At 41.1% G+C, this 17,408-nt stretch overlaps 1 long non-coding RNA gene across 3 annotated transcripts in view; it reads right to left on the bottom strand.

Moving 5' to 3' along the window:
* Positions 1-316: 316 nt before the first annotated feature.
* The window catches only part of LOC120884126 (uncharacterized), a 132,581-nt gene continuing 115,489 nt past the window's right edge, over positions 317-17,408 (bottom strand). For all 3 annotated transcript variants that reach the window (XR_013436130.1, XR_005726377.2, XR_013436129.1), the window contains one exon: positions 317-667. This is a non-coding gene — a long non-coding RNA (uncharacterized LOC120884126). The remainder of the gene's footprint in view (positions 668-17,408) is intronic.

Here is a 17,408-nt window from a genome sequence, read left to right as displayed (position 1 = left end):
CAGCCTTTGTTTTTGTTTTTTGGTTTTGTTTTGTTTGGTCTTGTTTTGGTAGTAGGGATTGAACTCAAGGGTACTGGACCACTGAGCCACATCCCCAGCCCTATTTTGTATTTAATTTAGAGACAAGGTCTCACTGAGTTGCTTAGAGCCTCGCTAAATTGCTGAGGCTGGGTTTGAACTTGTGATCCTCCTGCCTCCACCTCCAGAGCTGCTGGGATTACAGATGTAGGCCACCTGCCCGGCCCTCAGCCTTTATTTTTTTGTAAAAAAAAAAAAAAAAAAAAAAAAAAAAAAAAATCAGCAGGAAACAAGGCTGTTAGCTCTGATCCAGATTTTAATGTAGAGGTTCATGGAACTCCAGTAAATACTTTTTATTTACCCATTTATTAGGAAGGATGTTATAAAGGATACAGAAGAACAGCGAGATGAATAGGGCAAGGTGGGGTGGAAGGGTCACTGAGCTTCTGTGCCCACTCTGGGTGTCCCACTGAAGATGACATCTAGATCCTTCCTTAAAAGACAGAATTGATGGAGGGAGTGTCTATATGAAGGAGGGAAAGAAGCTGGAAGAAGCTGAAGGTGTCCCCAGAAATGTCCACTTGACCAGTGTGCCCAGAGTCAGCCTTGCCAGGATTCTGCTTGTGACAGCTCACTTCTTCTTGAATCGCTGTAGAAAGAATGGGAAAGAAAGGGGGGCTGAGAGATGAGAGAATTTTCAAGTCAGGAAAAGTAGACACTGCATTAAAAAAATACCAGTTCCAGTCCTGCCTCGGGTCACACAGCAAATAGGTTGGAAACCCACATAGAACACAGGCATCCATGTCTTCTGTGGCCACTGAACTAAAGATATGATCCTTCCATATGTTTTTCTAAAGGCCGTAAACTTTTCTTTAGGAGAAAATTCAAGCTATTAGCAGGGCATTCGAGACCTCAATATACATTTCTGATTTCAGGTGACATTCCACAAATGTTTACTCTGTCCTGTCGTCACAAGAGTGCCTACTGAACCTAACACACTGTAGGGAATTCACATCTCTGTGCTCTAGCTCTGTGATATTGTGACTTTAGGTAAATAGGTGGGGGGGCGGGTGGTTCATTGTTGCTTCCTGGCAGAGTTCCTAAAACCTTTATAGCTGGGGTGCTAGTGTAATCTTTTGCTCTAATATATGGTCTTTGACCCCAGTTTCTGAGAGAGTTCCTAAGTCCCTTAGAATTTCCTGGGTAATCACATTCTTTTTGTTCCAACTTTTATTGTTGTTGTTATTTTTGTTGTTGATGTTGTTCTATAAGGTAATTCTTTGGTGGGCTCCAGGATAGCTTCAGGACCCCACCCCTGATATCCAGGGAGCAGAAGAGGGCTGGAGAATTAATTGATCACAATGGCCAATGATTTAACCAATTTGTCTAAATGAAAAAGCCTCCATTAAAATTCCAAAAGGACTAGGTTCAAGTAGTTTCTGGATAGCCAAGAGGGGATGTGGGGGCGTTCCTGGAGGGTGGTGCACCCAGAGTGGGCATGGAAGCTCTGTGACCCTTCCACCCCACTTTGCCCCATTCATCTGGCTGTTCTTCTGTATCCTTTATAACATCCTTCCTAATAAATGGGTAAATAAAGGGTATTTACTGGAGTTCCATGAACCACTGCATGAACTGAAACCCAGGAGAGGGTCGTGGGAACCATGACTCACAGCCAGTCAGTTAGAAGCCCAGGGCACAACCTGTGCTTGTGATTGGCATCCCTGGTGAGGGGCAGGGGGCAGTCTGTGCAACTCAAACCTCAACCCATCTGACACTGTCTCCAGGTATATCTACATGTTGTATCCCCTTCCAATTTTATTTATATTCTTTTTCAATTAATGATATATATTTTTATGTATGTGTGTGTGTGAGAGAGAGAGTGGGGAGTAGTAAAGATTAAACCCAGGGGCTCTGTACCACTGAGCTATATCTCCAGCCCTTTTTATTTTGAAACAGGGTCTCACTAAGTTGATGAGGTTGGCCTCCAACTCATGATTCTCCTACCTCAGCCATGAGCCTCCGGGCCCAGCTTGTATACACATTCTCAATGATTACATAATCTTTCATCTTATGAATGTACCACAACTTATTTAACCATTCCTAACAGTAGATGTTTAGGATATTTCCAAAAATATACCATAGTAAGAAAAGCTGCAAGGGAACAACTCATCTTAAACACATAGCTTTCTGCATTTCAAATTATTTCCTTAGAATAAATTGTTATAAATGGAACTACTGTATCAAACAGTATGAATATTTTTAAAGATCTTTGTACATTTTTCCAAACCCGTTTTTGGGGAAGTTTTTAACCAAAAGAACCCATAAGTATTTATGAAAACAGCCCAAACACTGGAGTTTCTTTACCAATGACAACACAGAGTATTGTTTCTCATGCATTTTAGAAGTAAAAGAGATTTCTGCTTTTTATCCTCGTCTAGGAGATATCTTTCTGTTGTAAGGAATGTCAGAGGTACTTCTAAAGTTGGCCATCTTAATAGTGACAGTCATTGGCTTCTTATTACTTTTGATCCAACAACAAAGTTCCAGTAGATTCTAGTTAAAAGATAAATGAATCTAGAAAAGTTTATCAATCATGCTTTCTAAGTAATAAAGAGCTTTTAGGTAGCGTGTGTGTGTGTGTGTGTGTGTGTGCGTGCGTGCGTGCATGGTGCTCTATAAAGCAGTTTAAAGCGATTTACTATCCTCGTGTTGCTGCTAGAGGCTGGTGGGGCTCAGAGAGATGATTCCCAAGGTCATAAACCGGTGAGTGGCCAAGCCGAGTCAGTAGCCAAGTCTAGCTTTGCATCTTAAGGCTTTGCCTCTGCCTCTCAATTGCCTCTTCTGTCATGCTCTCTTTAATGTGGGATGGAGGCATCATTTTTTGCCATGGATGATCCACATGTCAGCTGAGATCTCCCTTCTTCTCCAGTTCCAGGTGAGATCACTCAACCACTTGTATTAATTTGCTAGGGCTGCCATCACAAAATGTCACAGGCCAGGTGACCCAACCAACAGAAATTTATTTCTTATACTTATGGAGTCTGGATGTCCAAGATCAAGAGGCCAGCAGGGCTGGTTTCTCCTAAGGCTCCTCTCCTTGAAGGCATCCATCTTCTTGCAGGGTGTTTGCACAGTCTCTTTTCTGTGCACACAATCCCTAGTATTTCTTCCTCTTCTTGTAAGGACACCCGTCTTACCAGATTAGGGCTTTATTTAATCTTAATTGCTTCTTTGAAAGCCTGATCTCAAAATGCAGTCACATTCTAAAGAACTGGAGATTAGGACTGTAATTTATGAATTTTGAGGGGATGCTCTTCAGTCCACAATGCACCTCTCTGCTCCTTAATATGAAGGAGGTTCTTGGTGTTGGAGAGCAAGGAGAATCCTTGCCCTTCCATGGCACCAAACTTCTGCCTTCACCAAATTAAATCAGCTATTCGTCTTGCCCCATCCGGTACCTACCATCTCTGTGTTATGTTCTGTTGATCTATAAATGAGAACCAGCTCTTGCGTTGTCCAGGGCAAAATCATTCCCAAGAGTCACTCGGATGTGGGTTAGATGTTACTAAGAAGTTTAAGGAAAAATGGCATAGAAAAGGAATCTAGATGAGAAATTTCAGGTTGAACACTAGAGAGCCTTGTTCTCAAGAGAACAGTCTTAACCACATGTGACTCCAAGCACCTATTCCCAACCAGTTAGAGCCCCGGGGACAGGTAAAGTGAGATATTAATAATTTAAATTTTCAATACCAAAATCAACCTCCTTGTGACCACATCCCCATGAGATAGCAAGATGAAAGGAAAGTGAGGAACTGGGAGACAGGTGAGGGGCAAATGAAAGACGGAGCCCAGGGAGAGATATACTCTCAGAGCTGACAAATAAAGGCACGCCTCTTCATAGACAGAGAGAGGCAAAACAGGCTTGGGGTTCAGGGCGTTTGTGGGGCAGGCTCAGGGATTAGAGCTGAGAGGTCCTAATGCAGGCAGTGAAGGGTTAGGTTGGTATTAGGGAGTGGGTGAGCCTTTCTCAGAACTGCCCTTGGGTGGGAAAGCCATTTCTTAAAATGGCAGCTGTCACTTAAGCTGGTTGTCCAGATGCTAAGCAAGGACCTTACACAAGATGCAACCTATTTGAATTGCCCTGATGACCCGCACACCCACATGCACTGTGCAAATGTGCTTCAGTGACCACCCAGTAGTAACAGAGTAACTTCTGGAATTCATGCCTGCTTGCTTTAAAACCACCAACTGCAACCCCATAGGAAGCCTGTTTGGATGAGGCTGTGGACCCAATAAAGGTCCTGGCCCACAGCTCCCTGCTTCTCTCGTTCTCCCTTCCTGCACTCCCTGATCTTCCTGGGTGTGGCCTCCAGGATTCTATGTACCCCCTAGGACCTGAAAGTAATAAAAAATCTTTATTTCCAGCTCCTGTTTCTCCTCGTCATTGGCGTGCTCTTAATTTTAAAGATCCTAGCACACAGAGAACGTCGTGAAAATCCCCTGGAAATTTTTCACTGTCTGCTTCATCCCATGTGGTTCCAAGCCTAGTGCAATATCATAAGTTCTTCTCTCCTGCCTAGCCTTCCCTTTTTCCTTCTAGAATCACCCCCTGGGAACCCTGAATTCTTCTCAGTCTGTCAGGTAGAGTTTTTCAGCTTTCCCTGCTCCTCATGACAAGCTCTGCTCCAGACTGCCTTCCAAGAGCCAGACCCCCTGCCTGGAGGGCTCCACAGAACGGATGGCTTTCAATCTCGCCAGCTCCACTTTCCTTAGACTCCGGTTGCAGCTTTAATCGCCTGTGTGTCTTCATTATTCGAGCAAAATCCTAATGATGTTGATATTAGTGAAGATAAATGTTTAACAGCTTGAGACTGAAATGATGAAGTTGCTAAATAAAGAATGAGGTCAGGGTTGCTAAAATGCTTGAGAAGTGTCAGCTGGGATGGGTAAACAGGCGCACTGTCGATGGGTGGCTTAGGGATGCAAAGCACAAGCATCTGGGAGAGAAAGGAGAAGGAGGTAAGCTACAGTCCTGGGCATGCACTCAGGGACATCAATGCTACAGGTTAGTCCTGAGGTCACCGCTTAGGACTGGGAGAAAAATCTGACCTTGGGAAGAGACACTTGGCCACAGAGTGAGAAACTGACAAAGAAATGGAGTTACCAGGTGGCTGCCACCTCTGAACAGCCACTGAGGCCCAAAGGAAATGAATTTCGACTCCTGGCATTCAGGGACTTGTAAGCAGGAAAATAATAGTAACAAAAAGCAAAGGTTTTAAAAAGGAAGAAGATATATAAGAACCCCGCTGAAACTTGGGCTCCCGCTCTTAGCCTCCGGAATAGCAGCTCACATATGTTAATCAGCCCCAACTGTGTGGAAACTAAACTGGAAACAACCTCAAGATCCTGAAACAAACCAGGCCATCCATACACTGAAATATTTTGCAACAACCAAAGGAACCAACTATTGATATACACAACTTGGATGAACTTCAAAGGCATTATGGTGAATGCAAGAAGCCAATCTCAAAAAAACTGAATGATTCCATTCATTTGATATTCCCAGGAAGACAGAGCTACAGTGACAGCAGATCACTGGTTGCCAGGGGGTAGGTGTAGGGAGGGTGTGATGATAAAGGGGTAACTGATCAAACTGTTCTTATTCCTATCACAGTGGTGGTTACGCAAACCTGCAGCTAGGTGTGGAGATGTGCACCTATAGTCCCGGCTGCTCAGAAGACTGAGGCAGAAGGATCACCGGAGCCCAGGAGCTCGAGGCCAGCCTGAGCAACATAGACCCCGTCTCAGACAGATAAACCTATACGATCATTAAAATTCATAGGACCATATGTCCTCAAAAGTTCAACCTTAATGTATAGTAATTTAAAAAGTAATTTTAATCCATCAACATAAAAAAAAATTCAGAAGTAGACATTCACAAAGTGTGTATATGGTATGATCACATCTTATGTCTCTCCAATTCTTGTTTCCCCAGAAATGACCCAAGGATTAGGGTAGAGGTGTAGGAATCAGACAGGGCTTCCAAGTCCCCTTCATCCAGAACATTCCACTCTAATCTTCTTAGATTCTGTATAGATTTAAAAAACATTTCATTTGAAAATATAAAGTTCAAACCATTGCTATGATACAGTCTTGTAATAATTAGCATTCACTGAGCGCTTACCATGCGCTAAGCACCGTTCAAAATGCTTTCTTCAATATGCACCATCTCATTTATTTCTCCATATAATCCTGTGGGTTTGAATTATCTTACTTTAAAGATGAGAAAAAATGAGGCTGAAAGAAATTACTTCACTTGCCCACGGTCGACTACATAGTGGGTGGCAAACCAGAGATCTGGACTATGGTAGCACCTCTCAGATCCTCTACTGCTGGGAGGGTAACTGATCCATGGCCCTGAGGCTGCATTCTGAAGTCCATCACCACTTGCACACAAAGCCACAGATCCTTGGGCTGGAGTCAATGACTGAGTATCCTGGCAGGGGTCCTAAGGCAGGCCTGCTCTCAGGAGAGGCAGGAGTCCTCCTCATACTCTTTAACTCTAGATTCCCTTTTAGCATGGCTCCTGCAAGCTACCTGCAGTGCCCTCTCTCCTGTTCTTCCTTCTTCCCCTCTTCCTTCCTTCCTTCCCTCCCTCCTGCCTTCCTCCCGCTTCTCCCTCGCAGGGGCAGATCTTCACCACAATCTCATGGCTCTCCCAGCCTTCTCTGGCTCCTTTTCCATTTTTGTCCATCAGTGTTTGCGCCAGTGAATTCCACCGTGGCTATCTCCACTGAGCGTCTGCTTCCTTAGAAGGGCAGTTCTCATGAGCTTTGCAACAAGAGAGAAATCCCAGTCTTAGGGGTGACAGTACCTCATATACACCTTAGAGATGTGGTAAGAATCAAGCTGCCTGACGCAGACGAACCGCCACTGGGTGCCCCCACTAGAGGAGCTACTCCACAGTTACTGAACATGTGAAATGGAAAGTCTGTCTGGCCGTGAGCTAGCAGTGAGCTAATGAAGGCGTGTTCCCTTCTGGCAGTTAAAGAGAACAGAGGAGGAAACAGCAAGCAGATTCCCCCCAGGCATCTGGCAGGACCCCATCACTACCAGCCTCTTCCTCCCTCCAAACCCAGCCAGAGACAGACAGGCCCCGCTGCCTCTTCCCACCCCCATCAGCCTTTGATACAAAGAAGAGTTTTCACACTGACATCCCAGCTGGCCCCCAGAGCTCCTGCAAGTCACTTCATGGGCTGAAAAATCTCTCTCTGAAAGAATTACACTCATAAAGTGCTGTGAATTGGATGCTGACCTGGAGTTGACCAGAGGAATTTTTCAATACCCACTTTTATATATAAAATTTGTAACCTTTCTCTTCTCATTGAAACTAGGTAGTATTGATGGAGTAGAAGTTTCAGGAAAGTGTGTTTGGGGCTTAATAGGGGTGAGCCTGTGGTAATCGTGGCTACCCGCAGTTCAATTAAGATTCCTCACCAAAAGGAGAAAATAAAATCAGAATCAATACCTGCCCAGGCACGCAGTCTCAGAACCTTGTCGTGATGCGAGCAGAGCCTCGTTCAGCCACGGGCAGCTCCCATTCCTGCCACGGGCTATTTCTCCATCATTTGTCAATAGGAAGGCAAAGAAGGAGGAACTGAGGGAGGAATAAATGGAAAGAGATTCCAGCAGACACCAAAGAAATCCATCAGCCTGGAAAAGAGACCACAACTAAAAACCAACCGGAGAGGAAAATAAATGTCCCCGTGTAGCAACAGTCATCCTTGTCAACAGTGGGCAAGGATCCTTGTCTGTCTCCAGGACATGTGGGGGAAAAGTAGAAAATGTCAGTTTTCTGGAAGGATCCAGGAGAGTCTTGTTTTGCCAATAAGACTGAGGCTTAGAGAGAGACTAAGAATCTGGCCCAAGATCTTGAAGAAGCAGATGAGGGAGGGGCTAGCATGCAGTCCCTGCCATTTTACCTCTTCACACACAGGCCATTTTTTTGCTCACTTCTTGCAAGTTTCCCTCTTTCCTGCGCCTTTAATTATCTAGAGAACTCTATTTGCAACTTTCCTTAAAGTTTTCCAAGACCCAAATGTCCAGGAGTTCATCCAATTTTATTTCCACTGTGTGGCGGGGGTTATGCATTGGCATATGAACATCAGGGGACACAGAAAATTCAAACGGCAATGTGTGGCCAGCAGAAGCAGAGTCAGGGTGCACCACGGTGCATGGTGGAAGATGGGTGCATGGTGCATGGAAGAAGACTTGGTATGAGGGGGGACCCTCCATAGGCTGACCCACTTCCAATGTGAGCTTCCACATTGTGTCCTGTCACCCCGTCCACTGCCCCCATACCTACTCCTAATGATGCATGATGAAAATCCTAAAGAGCCACAAGCTCCTCCCACATGTCTAGTTCTAATTATGCACAGTAGAGACAGGGGGATGGACGAGTTGATTTTTTGTTAGTGAAAAGGAGCCACTTTTCAAAGAAACGTTACCTTCTTCCATCCCTGTGATCCTTCTCCACACCCCTATGTTGGGAGCATTGAGATAGCTGCCATCCAGCACCAGCTTAGTACTTGATGGAAGGCACTCAGTAACTGCATCGAGTGTGTGCATCAACTGTGCATAAACCAACAAAGCAATGTAGCGCTACTCCAGCAATGACTTCAAAGATTAGGCTTCTTCGTGATGGAACAGTGTAGAATCTGAAAATTTTTACAACCTCTTTCAAAGATGATCACACTTATAACTACAAAGCAAAAGTCAAAAGAGAATGAACTTTGGAACTAGATAAACCTCCGTCTGAATTCCAATTTCTCAAAACCAACTGTGTGACCTCTATTAAATCATTAACCTCTCTGAACTCCAAAATATCACGTATAAGATGGGACTAGTGGTATATGCTCTTTGCAATTCTTTTGTGCTAAATATGACAGCACGTGTGTGATTAAGGTAGGAGGATGATATACTTAAAACCATTTAAATAAACAACTAAGGAATGCCCAGATGGTTAGTAAAAAAAAAAAAAAAAAAAAAATTACTTGGGGATGTGTCTATGAGGGTATTTCTGATAAATATCAGCATTTGAATCAGGGAACTGAGTAAAGATCACTCTCACCCATGAAGACAGACATCATCCAATTCCTTGAGGACTTCCACAGGAGAAAAAGGTGGAAGAAGAGAGAAATTTTTCTCTGCTTGAACTGAGATTTCCATCCTCTCCTGCCTTTGAACTTCAGGGTTCGTGGTTCTTGGGCCTTTGGACTTGGACCCAGGCTTACATCATCAGAGTCAGGTTCTCAGGGCTTCACTTCAGTCTGAAGCCCCCTGGTTCTCAGGCCTTTGGGTTTAGACTGAAGCTACACTGGTGACTGTCCTGGGCTTCCAGTTTATAGATGGCAGATCATGGGGCCTGTTAGCCTCCGTGATCACATGAGCCAATTCCTCATAACAAATCTCTTTCTGTACATCCATGTGTCTACGTCCTGTGGTTTCTGTTTCTCTGGAGAAACCCAACTAATACATGAACCTTCCATAAAGTCTGCTGCCCATATACAAGGCCCTTCATAACTTGGGATAGGGTTGGGGAAATAAAAAAAAAAAGTGAACTATCTCACATCTAGGTTGACAGCGCCTTAGAAAGAACAAGATGATGCAAACACTCAATATTTTCAGCAGAAGGGCTGGGGATGTGGCTCAAGCGGTAGCGCGCTCGCCTGGCATGCGTGCGGCCCGGGTTCGATTCTCAGCACCACATACCAACAAAGATGTTGTGTCCACCGAGAACTAAAAAAAAAAAAAAAATAAAAAAAATTAAAAAAAAATATATATTTTCAGCAGAAAAAGAAAGTGCTCAAAGATATTGAAGACCATGTAAACTTAAGCTCCAAGAAAATTTGCATAAGTTTGTGTGTGTGTGTGTGTGTGTGTGTGTGTGTGTGTGTGTGTGTTTTATGTTGGTGAGGCGCAGGGGATGGATGGGATCTAGATCTTAAAAGACACATCAGAGTTCAACATGTATAATACCTGAAGTTATAAATCCTTAGTAAATATGAATTTATCTTCTCCTATTTTTAAGAGTTTGTTAATGGTTTATGGCTGTTGGATGGCTTGTTCCATTCTAACCCCCAGCAATTTGGAATAAATGGAAAGCAAGAGAATAAATGGACAATTACCACAAAGAAAAGACTGGTCCATTCCGCTTGGCTGCACACATCCAGCAAATTAAAGCACACAATAGTTTGCCCATCAATTTCCAGTCACCCGTTTTTAAAACATTTCCTTGAAACCCAGATGTCTCTCAAATAAGAGAGCTAAAGTCTCTTTGCAGTAGCTTCTTGGAAACAGATTAAATGCTTACTTAACTAAAAGCAGGGATGGAAAGACATAAAACACAGAAACACTCATGTTTTTGAGCTCGTGCAATCTTTGTCAACCCTAATGTTACTCTTATGAGACTAAAATTACACAAATAATGTGGTAACCTGAAGCCCGAATAAACACAGATTGAGGCTTATGGCTGGCAAGAAACCGAAGCAGTATACAAGGTGAGGAAGTCCTCACACCTTTTGTATCCTTTGATCTCTCTGATTATAGTGGATCCTCTCTGGAGAAAGAATGAAGAACAACTTCTCAGCAGCCCACCTCTTCTTCCCCTTGCCCACCAACAACCCTGAGCTTCTGATGGGGAATATGTTAGGAGAAGTCTTCCTTCCCTATGCTCCATGCCAGCAGAAAAATATGGTACTGCTGTGAAAGAGGTCTCCAGGACAATTTCTTCCCTCTGTCAGCCCCCTACCCTCCACATGACTCACGCATTCTACAAATACTCTTGATTAAGCACCTCCTATGGGTCAGAAACTGGCTAGGAGCTAGAGGTACAATGGCAATCAAGACTCAGCTACTTTCCCTCCTATTAAGGAAAAAGGTAAGATTTTTTTTTTTGATGAGACAAAACCCCCATTAAGCTGTGAATTAGGGTCCATTTTACTAGTTAAACCAGTGTGGCTTTAAAATAAACAAAAACAAAACCTCAGTGGCACATAGCTGTCCACTACTTTGCCCACAAGATCTTCTGTGAAGGACCACTGCTTTGCAGATCCCATGGAACTGTTTTATTCCAAACCCCCCCCCCACTAAAAAGTGACACAAAGAGCTGAGAGGTAATAACCTCTTGTTTCATAAAAGTCAAGCTCCTGTATACAAACAGTGCCAATATTTCATGTATCTGACTGGTTGCATCCAAGACACATGAATGTCCCTTCTCAATGCTCATTATGTACTGGGCAAAGAAATGACTACATGCATATATATCCTTATTGACTCCTCACAATAGCACCTTGAGGAAGTTGTACTATTCCATGTGAAAAGTGAAATAACTCAGGTTGTGAACATATGAGAAAATTTGCTGAAGTTCAGGTAATAAGCAAAAATGAAAATATGTAAAGAAAGAATGAGGAACAACTTCTCAGCAGCCCACCTCTTCTTCCCCTTGCACACCAACAACCCTGAGCTTCTGATGGGGAAAAGGTTAAGAGAAGTCTTCCTTCCCTATTCTCTATGCAAGCAGGACAACAGGATATGGCTATGAAAGAGGTCTCCAGGACAACTTCTTCTGGGTCCCTTGAGATGAAGGATGGAATTAGGCCACAAATGCTTTGCAACAAACAAGACAGCATGGAATTCTTTTGCATTATCTTTTGGTGTGTGTGTGTGTGTGTGTGTGTGTGTGTGTGTGTGTGTGTGTGTTGGTGGGGTTTGTTGTTGCTATTTTGTTTTGGTGTTGGGTTTTAGTTTTAGTTTAATGAGATGGGATCTTGCAATGTTGCCCAGGCTGGTCTTATACTTCTGAGCTCAAATGATCCTCCCACTCAAATTTGCAAGTAGCTGGGACCAAGGTGCATGCCCACCATACCCAGCTTCCATTACATTTTGTAGTTATAATTACCTTTGTATTTTTTAAAAACTAATTTTGATTCTAGTCTCCTAACCAAAATAAATTTTATCTAAAAATTTTATAATTTATGAACTTGGGTTTTCTAAGAAAACATCTATTTTAAACGAATAATTATATTTTCTTGTTCCTAAAAATTGTCACTCTTAATTTGATGCCTTGTCTTGTTGCACTGGCTAACTTTTTCAGAATACTTTTTAATTATACTGGTTGTTACTACCAAAATTGTCTTATTTCTTATTTTAAGGAAAGAATTTCACTATCACAAATGGTGGTTTCTCTTCATATGAAAGTCCATGTTGCATTATGGTTTTAAGTTCAAGTTTTAGATCTGCATGAATTTTTCTTTTTTTATCAGGTATCTTCTTTTATGTCTATAGAGATTGTAATATGGCTTTTTGTTCTTTAACTAATTGATATTTCGTTAGGTATACTAATCTTATTCCTGTTTGTTATGGCATATAATTGATTCAATAAATTGTTGAATTTTATTTGTTAATGCTTTACCATCTGTATTCGAGTTGGAATAGTGCATAGTTTTGTTGTCTTTGTCATTACAGGATCATATTAACATGTTAGCTTTCTATAACTGTAACAAAATACTTGAGACAATCAACTTCATAAAAGGAAAGGTTTATTTTGGATCAGTCAATAGTCAGTTGGCCTACTGCTTTTGGGTCTGTGGTGAGGCAATATATCATGGTGGGAGCATATGACAGAGAGGGAATTGGCTCACCTCATTGCTGCCAAAAGGCATGAGAACAAAAGAGGAGGGGCCAGCATCCTAACATCCCCATCAAGGGGAGCTCCCATATGAATTAACTGCCTTCCACTTGACCCCACCAACTAAAGATTTTTGCATTCCCAGGAGTGGCATGGGCTGTGGACCAAGCCTTTGGAAGATACTCCAGATGCAAACAATGACAATTAGTTTGTAAAGTTAGAGAGAAATCCTTTATTTTCCATGATCTTTAATAATTTATACTTCATGGAAATTTATTTTTTGTCTTAAGGATAAAAACAAAGTCATATGTAAAAACACATGAATAGAGAAAATCACTGAAACCAAAAATTGTTTCCTGGAAAACATTAACAAAATTGGTAAACCACTAGCTGACCTATCTACCAAAAAAAAAAAAAGGCAAAAGATTTAAATTAACTAAAATCAGAAATTAAAAATAAGACATTATTACCAATTTTATAGAAATTTAAAAGGATTATAAAAGAGTAATATGAGTAATGAAAACACCAACAATTGAATAACCTAGATGTGATGGACAAATTTCTAGAAGCATACAACCTATAAAGACGGAATCATGAAGAAATAAGAAATAAATCTCCTTATTTATTATAGACATATAATAAATAAGGAGATTAAATCAATAATCAAAAACCTCTTATCAACAACAACAAAAAAATTGGACCAAATGGCTTCATTAGTGAATTCTATTAGAATTAACTATGTAAGAATAAACACCAATATTCTCAAACTCTTCCAAAAACCTGGAGAGAAGGGAAGACTTTCTAAGTCATTCTGTGAGGCCATCCCCATCCAACAAATGCCTTGCTCAATCTAATGTCATGAAGATTTCCTGTTTTCTTCTAAGAGCTTTGTAGTTTTTAACTTCCTTTCAGGTCTTCCCCACTTGCATTTTCTCCTAGCTGGTAGGAAAGTAGGAGGTTGAGGTCATGGATTGTGGTTACTCAGGGATCTGCATTGGGCTCAGGCAGGGCTGCCTTTTTGCCACAGGTTTACCATGTCCTGGCACCTCAGGCCCATGCCAGCATGGCAGGTTTCTCCAGGTCTCAGCCACACTCCAGCCCATCCTGGCCATAGCTTCGCAAAACTCCAGGAGGTCTTCAACATGCTGTGGAAGAAGGTTAAACTTGAAAAGTTTAACAAAGCCAAGTGCGGTAAGGCACACCTATAATACCAGCTGCTTGGGAGGCTGAGTCGGAAGGATTGCAAGTTCAAAGCCATCCTCAGCAATTTAGCAAGACCTTGTCTCAAAAAAATTAAAAAATATATCAAATGCAGCAATTCCACTTCTAGGTGTATATACCCAAGAATCAAAAGCAAGGATTCAAGCAGATAATGTAAACCCTGATGTTCACAGAAGCAATATTCACAATAACCAAAACAACTAAATGCTCATTAGCAGATAAATGGATAAATGTACAATGGCATATTATTCAGCTTTAATGAAGAATGGAATTCTGATGCATGCTACCCCATGGATGAACCTTCAAAACATTAAACTAAAGAACGGATGTTATATAATTCCTCTTAAATGAAGTTTGTAGAATAGGTAAGTTTAACACAGACAGAAAGGAGAATAAGATTACCAATAACAGGGGTGGGGACCATGGAAGAGGAAATGGGGTATCATCATTTAATGGATCTCAGAATTTATCTGAGATGGTGAATAATTTCTGGAAATAGATAGTGCTGAAAGTTTCACAATATTGTAAATATACTTAATGCCACTAAATCATACACCTAAAAAGGGTTGAAATGGTAAATTTTACGTTATGTATATTTTCCAACAATAAAAAAAAATGAGCAGCCAGACTTTTTTTTAAAGGTATAAGTGCCAAAAGTTCCAATTTTTATTTCCTGGCTAATTGGCTAATTATTCTTTCTATTTCTTCTTGAGTCAATTATGATCATGTCTAATCTCTCAGAAAACTATTTCTTAAGTACTTTCAAATTTGTTACCATTAAGTGAAATTCTAACCTCCCTTTAATGTCTGTTGCTATATCCTCTTTATAATTCCTCACTTATGTGCTTATGTTTTCCCTTAATTCTTGATTTGTGTTGCTAGCAACTTGCTTTTCATACTACTTTTTAAAACTTTTTAAGTCCTACTATAGTCTTTGCTTTATGTTATGCATATTGTTTTTGTAATTATTGAACTAAATACTTGTATATAGTTTATTCCTGGTCTTACAACAAAGGTATTTAAGGCTATACATTTTCTCTGAGTACAGTTTTGGTCATACCTTTTTGTAAGTTTTGCTATGAAGTGTCTTCAATGCCATTATCATCTGATTAGCCTCTAATGATATTTCTTATTTCCTCCTTTACTTAAGAATTGTTTAGATGAATGTTTAATTTTCCTTTTGTTTTTAATTTTCAAGAGGTTGAGGTTCTATTTCAACTTTTATTTATTAATAGTTGAATGTAACCTGTGTAATTTTGATCAAGGGAAAAGAGAAGAGTTTAGATTTACTGCAGAATCCCAGAAATTCAGCAGCCTGGAGAGAGGACCCAAAGCTGTATGACACTGCAATCAAGATTTAATCTCTGTGTTCACAGATTTCTTTGCCATGCTGGAGTGGCCATCAAGCGTTGGCTATGCAGTGTCCCCATGCTCTGCCTGGCAGATGTCTATGCCAAATGCACAAATGCACAGATCAAGTGCAATCTGTAAGTCCCACACTGGCCCAGGACATTTAATGAGCTACTTCTCCCAAGATCCAGCTCTGCCTGTCTGATTGCCTGCAGCCCAACCCTACCTCCCTCAGAAGAAAAGCATGTCACTGCATTTAGGTAAAGTCTGCCCTCCGAGGCAAGCTGGTTTTAAGCATAAACGGAGCCATGAATGCAATCAGTCCGTTTGATCCATACGTAAAAGAAACTCCATGGTTTCTGGACTATGTATGGCTATAAGCACGCCAAGTGTCCACGAAGGTTTCTCCTTCCTTTTGTGTGCCCTTGAACATTTCCATTAGATTCCCCTAATGGTAGATCCAGGTGCTAAAGTCCCTAACTTGCCTAGAAGTCCCTTTTGCCTTTTTTTTCCCCCTTTTTTTTTTTACTTGCTGCTCAGAACAACAACCTATTGACAAAGTACTCACTAAAGGATAGGTTAGTATTTCCTCTTTAGATAATGTACTTAGAACCTAAAGATATTAAACGAAACACCTGAAAACCAACACCATTACAAACGTGCTTTGCCTAAGAACCTGACTTGGGCTGAGCTGCAGGACCAAGACCTACTCCCACCAGAACAGCAGGTGTCCCCAGTCACTGTCAGTAGTATCTCTCGTCTGAAAAATAAATCCAGCATTAAGCAGCTGACCACATGTGTGCCTCTGAAACTATGGCAACAGAAAGTCCTTTTACCTCTGCGTCCCAATTAAAAGTGTTTGTTGGCTGTAATTGGGGTGTTTGGTTTCCAAAACTAATACATCAAAGCAATCACATAAGCCTCAAATGTCACCATCATACAAATTGACATTTCCCATGCAAGCAGCTAATGAGTGGTCCGAGCAAAGAGCATGCGTGATTGAAGTTACAGGGAACAACTGGACAAATCCACTTTTGGATTCTTTTCTCCATGCCCCATCCCACCCTAGTTTTGACAACTGATTGAATGTTGGGATGGGGAAGAAAAGATGATAGTAATTTAAGGTTAGGTATCCAAGAGGATAGAGGGTTTCTTTTAAGAAATGGGGAGAAAATACTTGGAGTACTTTTAATGGAAAAATGATACCCGGTAAGAATAAATGCATTCAAGTCCATTCTGCTCTAACCTCCAGTGTCTGGCACTGAACTGGGCATGTCATGTTTGAGTTTCCTGCCTGGTTAATATAAAAACATATTAGCCAGTAAAATGATGTATTTGTTATCACTATACTTTCAGATTTATTTTATTGTTGTCTCTGACTCTTTTTTTTTATTTGTTCTTTTTAGAAATACATGACAGTAGAGTGTATTTTGACATATTATACATACATGGAGTATAACTGGTTCTCCATGTATATATAATATGCCAAAATAATTCTTAACCAGAAATAGCATGGAACAACTCACCTTCTAGTTTCTCTTCTGTGAGAATGAAATGGTCTATAAATGAACACTTTAAAAGATGCAACTGAGAGGGATCCTGTGATCCTTTCAAAATGTGAAAAATCCTTGGGTAATGCAAATCACTTTGCCCTCGAAATAACCTGTTTGCTAACATATTCAGTACTATTTAATAATGTAAAAAGATATTTCCTGGGAAATAAGGATACAGAGAGAGAGAGATTTCTTTTTTTACTATATTAGAAGAGTAGGTTCCAGTGCAAATAACAGAAAGCTCAACTCTTAGTGGCTTAATCAAGTCATAAAGGAGATGAGTGCCGATATTATTCTTTCAGCAGTTTGAGCATGCCAAAGCTGAGGCTCATGCAATTCTCTTGACCTAATAGTCACTTGATGATGACCAGATCATTCTACCTCTAACATGGCATCTAAATTCTAGGCATAAAGAGAGTGAATGAGAGAATAGCCTATTATCTGGTTCTTTCCTGCTATAAGGGATCCTTCTTAGGTTTCTTCTAGTGACTTCTACTTTTGACTTGTTAGCCAGAACTATGTCATATGGTCAATCTCACCTTCAAAGAAACCTGGGAAATGGGACCTTTTCATTAAAA

This window comes from Ictidomys tridecemlineatus, chromosome 3, assembly GCF_052094955.1.
Source record: "Ictidomys tridecemlineatus isolate mIctTri1 chromosome 3, mIctTri1.hap1, whole genome shotgun sequence".
Lineage (NCBI taxonomy): Eukaryota > Metazoa > Chordata > Mammalia > Rodentia > Sciuridae > Ictidomys > Ictidomys tridecemlineatus.
The sequence above is the reverse complement of the archived record's forward strand: the minus strand, read 5'-3'. Positions and strand labels throughout refer to the sequence as shown.